Below are 10096 nucleotides of genomic sequence, written 5' to 3'. Positions count from 1 at the left end.
TACATAGGCATAGAAGTAGTGAGATAGAGATGGGGGAGATAAAGAGACGAAGAGAGATAGAGACAGAGACAGAGAGAGGCCCTTGAGCAATCTGGGACAGTATTTCACACCAATTTGTCATCTTGGTTCTGCCATTAGTCCCACATCCCTAAAAGGAGAGCCTTCCAGGAAAGAGAAACTCCATTTCTGGTATCAAAGAAGGAATCATAGTTCAATAGACCTTCTTCTGACAAATTCAGAAAACAATTTGGGAATTATAAGTACAATAAGAAAAAAATGGGCCTTAAGAAATGTATGTGTTTTACAATTATTTACTGAATTCTGCTTTAGTATAAAAACATACACCTGAACTAAAGGTCACAGTACAAGCTGCTGCTTTTACAGAGTGTATGTTGTACATGAAATTGCTCATAGTGTTTCACAGAGTAATACTCAGGAAGTCAGTCTGATGAAATTTCTGTTCAATCTTACTATTAAGAGAAGTTTTAGTTCTTCCATATTTGCCTATATTTTAACTTATGGTCATCCTTAATTGATATACTAAATTTATTTCTTTAACGGTTGCTGGAAAGGTTAGGGGTGACCTTGAGGCCTTGATGTCACAGATGTGCGAGAGGAGATTGCAGGCAGGTTAGTCTAATTCACGGCTCTGTCAATATCCTCATCCTTGTCTTCTTGTTTTTGTTTGGCTAACTCTTCAGGTAAGCTCAGTGGATGCACTTTGTTAGGCAGGTTTGAGCGGACAATGTCTTGCTCCATCTAGTTCCGCTTCCCTGGTCAGGGTACCAGGGCTTTTCCTAATTTTTTTTTTTTTTTTTTTTTTTTTTTTTTTTTTTTTTGAGACAGAGTTTCGCTCTTGTTACCCAGGCTGGAATGCAATGGCGCGATCTCGGCTCACTGCAACCTCCGCCTCCTGGGTTCAAGCAATTCTCCTGCCTCAGCCTCTTGAGTAGCTGGGATTACAGGCACGCACCACCGTGCCCAGCTAATTTTTTGTATTTTTTTTTTAGTAGAGACGGGGTTTCACCATGTTGACCAGGATGGTCTCGATCTCTTGACCTCGTGATCCACCCGCCTCGGCCTCCCAAAGTGCTGGGATTACAGGGTTAACTCCTACCTGACTGAAACTGAAACCTTCAGAAAATCACCCTCTACAACTGCAGTGATTCCGCTGCAGACACTCGGAATTTCACTTCCTCTGAAACCCACATCTGCTTGATTTTGTCCTTGTCTCTGCCCTGCTCCCTCTAGGCCTCCTGGAACACATCCTCAATAACTAGTGTGGGCAATGCCCTTAACTCAAGCCATGCTTCTGGAGAACCTGAACTAAGATGCCATTTACAGTGATAAATAGGATACGATTCTATACATAAAATATAATTTCTATATCTCGTTTTTTAATAAATCAAAATGCCTACAATGATTGGTTGGAATGGGGAGAAAAATGGTGGACTAGAAAGAGTGTAAGTAGGAGGGAGGCAAAGTCACTTCTCTGAGTAGTCTTTCTTGAATAGTTGACATTTGGAGACGTATTAAAGTATCTCCTATTACACACACACACACACACACACACACACACACACAGAGTCAACAGGGATGGGGAAAAATACCAACCTAAAACAGAAACAAATGTACTTATTTTAAATGGACAACATTAACCCCACTGGGGGAGAAGCAACAACTAATTCAAGTAACATTTGTACACAGTATTGTGATTCTTTTTTTTTCTTTTTTTTATTGTATTTTTTGTATTGTATTTGTTTTGGGGTACATGTGAAGAACATGCAAAATTGTTGCATAGGTACACACGTGGCAGTGTGATTTGCTGCCTTCCTCCCCTTCACCTATATCTGGCATTTCTCCCCATGCTATCCCTCCCCACCTCCCCAACCCCTGCTGTCCCTCCCCTATTCCCCCCTACAGACCCCAGTGTGTAGTGCTCCCCTCCCTGTGTCCATGTGTTCTCATTGTTCAACACCCGCCTATGAGTGAGAACATGCGGTGTTTGATTTTGTGTTCTTATGTCAGTTTGCTGAGAATGATGGTTTCCAGGTTTATCCATGTCCCTACAAAGGACGCGAACTCATCGTTTTTGACGGCTGCATAATATTCCATGGTGTATATATGCCACATTTTCCCTGTCCAGTCTATCATCGATGGGCATTTGGGTTGGTTCCAGGTCTTTGCTATTGTAAACTGTGCTGCAATGAACATTCGTGTGCATGTGTCCTTATAGTAGAATGATTTATAATCCTTTGGATATATACCCAGTAATGGGATTGCTGGGTCAAATGGAATTTCTATTTCTAGGTCCTTGCATGGTACTGGTACCAAAACAGATATAGACCAATGGAACAGAACAGAGGTCTTGGAGGCAACACAACATATCTACAACCATCCGATCTTTGACAAACCTGACAAAAACAAGCAATGGGGAAAGGATTCCCTATTTAATAAATGGTGTTGGGAAAACTGGCTAGCCATGTGCAGAAAGCAGAAACTGGACCCATTCCTGACACCTTACACTAAAATTAACTCCAGATGGATTAAAGACTTAAACATAAGACCTAACTCCATAAAAACCCTAGAAGAAAATCTAGGCAAAACCATTCAGGACATAGGCGTAGGCAAGGACTTCATGACCAAAACACCAAAAGCATTGGCAACAAAAGCCAAAATAGACAAATGGGACCTAATCAAACTCCACAGCTTCTGCACGGCAAAAGAAACAGTCATTAGAGTGAATCGGCAACCAACAGAATGGGAAAAAATTTTTGCAGTTTACCCATCTGACAAAGGGCTGATATCCAGAATTTACAAAGAACTAAAACAGATTTACAAGAAAAAAACAAAGAAGCCCATTCAAAAGTGGATGAAGGATATGAACAGACACTTTACAAAAGAAGACATACATGAGGCCAACAAACATATGAAAAAATGCTCATCATCACTGGTCATTAGAGAAATGCAAATCAAAACCACAATCTTGAGATTCTATATTCTCAGCCTAAAACAAGGAGAAAAACAGCAATGGTAAAATTACAGTTTGTGCATTCTGATACTAAACAAATAAGAAGTAAGTGTATTATGGATAATGGGAATCAGGTTTCTCACTGTCAGAGGTGGAAGTTATAAATAAGGAAAGGCTATAATGAATCCTGTAATGTTTAATAAAGTCAAAGGCACCAAGAAGAACTCACAGTTTTATAAATAGATAAGTAGATATGGATATAGATTTATGTATAGTTAAATATATATAGGCAGATATATATCATCATACATAGGTAAAGATATATTTATATAGATTAATGGATGTGCATATATATAATTACATCTAGTTTTAATGAATATCTGTAGACATGTGAATATATATGGCTGTAGCTATCTATATTTATTTAAGCGCTCTGCATCTCTCTGAGTGAATATATATTTTTTAGCTCTGTCCTGTGAGAAAGGCTGGGAGAATGACATCCTAGTAAAAATTTTACCAAACTAAATGCCCATCTTCACCAAAAGGAACCAGGGTTCTTTAGAAAGATGGCTGGTGCCAGCGCTGGGGTAATGAAGTAGAGGATGGGTGTGCAACATCTCTTTGTGCCAGAAAGTAAGGGAGATGCTTATAGAATAAAGAAATATGACAATACACACCCCATACCCCTTCACACACACACCTCGGCCCACAGAGGGATTTAAGAGGCTCCCACCGGACAATGTTTGGACAATTTGCATATCAAAATAAAATAATTTTAATTGGGTATTACCTGTTAAATAATATAAGAATCCATGAGTCCACACTTCTTTCAAAAAATTAGAAGGTAAGCAGAAAAATAAAAAAACGATGGTGGTGTTTGCTTACATTGGCATCCTAACTAATATTCATAGGAAGATTATTAGAATTAGGAAATTAAGAACAGTAACCATTGTAGTAGTAGTTGTTTCAGGCAAGGTATATCAGTGGTTGCTAAAACTGGTGGGAGAAGGTTTGATGGTTAACAGGATATTTACATACCCTCAAAATATCTACACAAAAGATACTTTTGTATTACAAAATAAAATATTGTAATTTTACAGTGTAGAAATATGGCAGACACAAATTTAATCAAGTAGTTTATATCACCAGTATTGGGATAAATTGATATTCTGTGCCTTTTGATATGAGGTAACAAAAAAAACACTGCACCAATTCTAGGGTATTTCTGACAAGAATAAATGATGTTTATTTAATAGTGAAGAAACACTAGACAAATTCAAACTTAATGACATTTAAAAAAATAACTTGTCTGTATCATTAAAAAATCAAGGTCATTAAAAATAAAGTAAAATTAAAGATATATTCCAGGTTAAAGGAAATGAAAGAAGCACAATAAGTGAATGCAACTCACACTCTTGAATTTTTTCCTATAAAAGAAAATTATTGAAATAACAATTGAAATTTTAATAATTTAATAGTTTCATATCAATGTTTATTTTTTAGTTTTTTATTATTGTGCTATGATTATGTAAGAGAGTGTTCTTGTTTTTAGAAAATACATACTGAATCATTTGTTGATTAAAAGATACCATCTCAGTAATTTATTCTCAAAGGTTATATATGTATAACATGTATATTGTATATCTATCTGTCTTCTAGCATCATTGATCTCTCTATATATCTAGCTTTTTATAGAAACAGATAAGTCTAAGGCAAATACAGGAAAAGGTGAAGATTTCAAAAATCTGTGTGCAGGGCATGCTGGAATTTTTTACATTAGCCTTCCAACTTTTCTCTAAGTATGAAATTATATAAAATGAAAAAAAATGTGTAGTAACCTACTATATGCCTCTTACATTGCATTTTTTTTCTCATTTTGTTGTTTGACTTTTAATATTACAGTTTGCATTTTTATCCTGTGCAATCTTTCTTTATGGACTCTGGCTTAGCTATTATGATTTCAGAGTAATTTCCACATTACTCAGAAACCTTTCTCTTACCCAAGATCAGATAAGTCATTATCTTCTTTTATATATACCAGACTTCATCAAAATCAAGGTATTTTGATTATAAAATACACAATTATTTTATGCACGCCTAAAAACTAAGACTATGACATACCATTCACTGTAAGATGAATCACTATTTGGATATTAAAATGTTGAAATACACAGATATTAGAGCTGATAAAATATGGTAGCTTCCTAATTATTTTCTAAACATTGAACTATACAATCCATCTAAAATTTGCTTTGCCATATGTTATTACAGATGAATCTAAGGCTCTTTACCATTCAATTGTATGTTTTCCTAGGACCTTTTATTGCTTTCTCATTCCCTGAATCTGCCTCTTTCTTATCATAGAGAAATGTAAGCTATTAATAATGATAATAAAGATTCAAATGTTAATTTTATCTTTGCCAATTTGCATAATGTATATTTCAATAACTATTTTCTGTTTTTCTGCTGTATTTATGATTATCTTAGGATTGTCTTCAACGTATCAGAAATGCCATATGCTTGTTTTAATTTTAACTCTTCACTTTAGTTTTTCAGCAAATCTAAGTGACACAAGTTCCATGTGGACTTCTGACAAATTTGAATACCCACTGGTCTGAGAGGAAAACCCTGAACAAGTCATCTTTATTGTTATATTTTTAATGTGCCACATTCTTCCTCAGAGCAAGAATTTGTTAGAGTGGCATCAAAGATAAACAAAGACTGGCACAATTTAAAGCGTGAAGGACATATTTTAATCTGTAATAACTATTACAATAGGAAAAAGTATAACATGGACTGAACTCAACTTTGATTTATTCAGAGGTGACCGAATGATTAAAGAGAGAAGGAGGGAATGGGGAGGGAGGCAAGTGGGGCCAGTGGAGTCAGGAAAGTGGAAATTGCAAAAAGCAGAAAGGGCAGGTTGTCCACGTAAAAGCCATCTGGGCTTGCTAAGCAGTCCTTGTCAAAGTTAGACTCCTGTGCTTCCATACTCACTAGTGAACAAGGGCCCCATCTTTAGCCATTGCCTGGAACAAACAGTAACTACTTAGGGCAGCCTGGAATTTCCTCAGGCCGGCACCTAAAGGGGACCAGGGTCATTCTAGGGATGCCACCTTGAGTTCACAGAAACTATATCAGTGTTAGTTCAAGTCTTTTCAAGCCAAGGTCAAGATCTACTTGGGGAGTGGACTCTGAGGATCCTAGCTAAAGTTAGGTCAAGGCAGATCATTTGTTGGTGGTCTGAGGCATACCTGGCTCCTAGTCTGCTTTTCACCCAACTTCCAGGTTAGTGTGATGGGATTTTTGAGCCATGCTGGTAAATTCTTGTTTTGGTACCTCATTCTCTATACTTCCCAGCAATTTCCTGAAAAAGACTCACATTTTTTTAAAAAGCAAGCTGGCCAAAAAGAGAATTTGGTATATTAATATAGCATCTCTGCCTCATGGTCACAATACGTTGAAATGGGAATGGGCAAGTTAAGGTCTAGGGATGCGCTTTAGTCTGTAGGGAAGTAGTTCCTTGATTCCAGGGCAGAGTTATTCACTCCTGGCTTTCTATAAAAACAGACACTATTTGAAAACAATACTGTAATGAATAACACCAGCAGAAAGTGCTTCTAACACTAAATAATGCTAATAATAAAGATTGTCATCATCATATCACATATAAAATAGATTTATGTGATTCCCACTTATCAATTTCAGTGTTCTTAATGAATTAGTAGACAAGGTCATCTGCTGATGAGTGAAAGCCAAGTGTTGGGAACAAGGAAAGTAATGAAGTTTTTAAATGGCTGTAAAAAACAAAATAAATTCTAGCAGAAATGGGCGAATGAACTGCAGCATAACAACGAGGTCACAACATTCAATTAAGAACACATTCAACATTCAATTAACATTCAATTAAGAGCATATAGTGATGCAAACCATATCTTTCAGGTTGATTTGATTCTATACTCTTCATACAAAAGACAGGCATTGCTTTCCTTCTGTATCAGAAATTCATTCTACAGTATTTGACAAACTGTCTTGAAGACAGAGGTTCATTTGCAACTGTCTTACTAGAAGTGGGAAAGGGTCTGCCAGCTAGGGGTGGGGGTAGGGGAGAGGAGCTGGGTGAAAGGTACAGCAGGCTCTCCTCCAAGATGTCAGCTTGGGGCCGAGCTTGGTGGCTCACACCTGTAATTCCAGCACTTTGGGAGGCTGAGGCAGATGGATCACTTGAGGTCAGGAGTTCGAGACCAGCCTGGCCAACATGGTGAAACCCTGGCTCTACTAAAAATACAAATTTAGCCAGGTGTGTTGGTGGGCACCTGTGGTCCAGCTACTGTGGAGGCTAAGCCAGGAGAATCACTTGAACCTGAGAAGTGGAGTCTGCGGTGAGCTGAGACTGTACGACTGCACTCCAGTATGGGCAACAGAGTGAAACTTCAAAACAACAACAAAGATATGAGCTTGGTCTCCCCAGGAGCTGCCTTTACTTGCTTTCCTTCCCCTCTCTGTGATGGGATAAAGCCATCCTACCCAATATCTCTGCCCAAAGCTGCCTCTCCCACAGGACTGGCAGGAGTCCTTTCGGGGAACAAAGTAAAAACTCACCTTTCTCTGTGGGGCTGGGAGCTCCCTACCTGGGGCAGGGACTGGGTCCTCCCTACCTGGGGCAGGGACTGGGTCCTAGTCATCTTTCCCATGCCTAATGTGGGGACTGGCCAAGGACAGGTGGGGGCTTGGGAAAAAAAAATGACAGAAAATTTACTTCATTATGTTAAAAAATGGTTAGTAGTTATTCTTTTAAAAATCCCATATACTGAGGCAAAATACTTGTTTTGTTATTTCTGTCTGTTTCTTCTAGATCTGCTCCCTTGAACTTTACCACAGAAGATTTTTCTATCAGCCTTTTTCAATAAACAGATCCTGTTGACTCATGAACCTGTCTCATCGCCTCTGTGGGGCCGGTAGAGCCAAATGAAGTTCAGATATATGCTTTGTCCTTGAGGAAACAAATATATTTTGTCCATGGAGTGGCTCTTTCTCTTCTGAAAAGCATCTAAACTCAGAGTTTATTGACTTAAGTATCTAAATGTGTTTATTATTCAGTTTCTCATCTTGTTCAATTTGTTTAATGTACAGAATATTTTTACTTAATACAAGATGTTCATACTAAGATATACTCAAGATACTTTTAACATAGAAATAGGAAAAGATGATTTTGTAATAGATTTTACAAGTAAGCAAAAAGGAGGAGGAATGATTACACTAGGCATAATTAGTGCCTGCAACTTTTCTCTAGTTCTCACAGCTTTAAGCCAAACATGTAAATTACAGCACCAACTCAATCATAAGGTGATTTTATGTCTTAGAAGGCAAGTGAAAAAAAATAACTGGCCAACATCTGAAAGAGCTTTTTTTTTTTTTTTTTTTTTTTTTAAGTGTCTGTTCATATCCTTCGCCGACTTTTGAATAGGCTTGGCTTTTTTATATTTTATAATACGTATGTGCAGTAGTAACAGAAGCCTTGCAGTAAAGTGAATTTCCTAAGAAGTGAGAATGTAACATATAGAGAAGTCACAATGCATAAACAACAATAGTATAAATCAGGTACAAAGCTCAAGGTCTGTATAGAAATTGTTTACAGCAATCCTGCTATAAACCCAACAAAAAAAAGAAACAGTGTAAATTTATAAGACATTTAAGTTAATGTTGTTACACGGGGTCATTTAACCAGGAGTTACAGCTTCAAGATATACTGTTAGTCTGTACTATTTATTTATAATTTACTTGCAAGAAATATAAAACCTCCAGTGTATCTGCAGGATCAAGAGGATATATAGCACTATGAGATACATGTCCTAAAAGTTGTAAAAGAAAGCTATTTTCTACCTGAAGTTGAGATTTAGAACATAAGCTACATTTACAGACATTTTTACTTTTAGAATTTGGCTGTACATACCAGAATTAATTGTATAGAACTGAAGGAAATAGGACATTGAGGTATTTCCTTGCAAAGAAAAACTGGAGAGCAGTGTGTGTTAAAGCTAAATAGTAAAATCTTCTACCCTTATGTCTACATATAATATTTTAAAGCAGACTTGACTTATTTCAACCATTCACTGCCTAAAGAAGAGAATCGGAAATGCTTTTGTTCTGTTTGTTCTTCACTAACTAAAATAGAAGTTTGATTTCTTTAATCAAGCATTCCAAGTCTATCATGATGTACTCCTAACCTAGGCTGTCAGCCCATCATTCCAGCCTTTGCTATTTTTGTTCATCACCACTCTTCAGCATAACCCAACTTTGCTGTTTGATATCCTTTGTCTCCTTCCTTGGCTAGGTTCATCCCAGTTAGGTAAGGCTCCTAAAAACTATGACATCCAACGTGTCATATTTTCAAAATGACAATATTTGCGAAGCCTCACATTTTCTTTCTAAAGTCAAATGGTCCAGATTTTTCAACCTTTTTGTTATTATTGAAGATATATGGACTTAACAAAAAGGCCAAAACGTTTAACGTTTCAGAAGCTTTAGGATGTGCTTTGATACGTTCTGCTTTTGACATAGTTTTAGACCTAAATTTAAGCTCATGGGGATGTCTCTCTTCAACCTTCTCATGCTCCTTGACACCCACCCCCCCCCCCACCCACCCACCTACACCCACACAAACAGAAATATCCAAGTGTCTATCATTAGACTGTTAGCTTTGTACATTTTATATATTCTATTAAATGGCATAAATCCAACGAGCTGAGCCAGGGATTCTGGCCTAATGGACAGAAAAGGGCTAAGGAAAGCAGAAATAGAGAACAAGAGGCGGACTGGTTGTTTCAAAGTTATTTTCTTATAGAGTTAAATGCAAGGGACTCCCTTATTGTGCTGGCTCAGGAAGACTGGAATCTTGTTATTCAGAAAACTGGCCTGTTTCAAAGTTTAGACTGATTACGTGGCAGATGGCACAAGACCCTCCATTCTGGCTTTCTGGGGCCTAATGCAGGTCGCTGGTCCAAGCCAACAGTCTACCATCAACTGTGTTTAGTATGCAGTACCTTTTCACTTCAGTTGGTTTGAGCTGAATTCATGTCACTTGCAACTGGAAGAGTTGTTGCCTAAGTGGTTTAAGTTAAATGC

Source organism: Aotus nancymaae, unplaced genomic scaffold, assembly GCF_030222135.1.
Source record: "Aotus nancymaae isolate 86718 unplaced genomic scaffold, 86718_ANA_hifiasm-v0.15.2.pri h1tg000065l, whole genome shotgun sequence".
NCBI lineage: Eukaryota > Metazoa > Chordata > Mammalia > Primates > Aotidae > Aotus > Aotus nancymaae.
The sequence above is the reverse complement of the archived record's forward strand: the minus strand, read 5'-3'. Positions refer to the sequence as shown.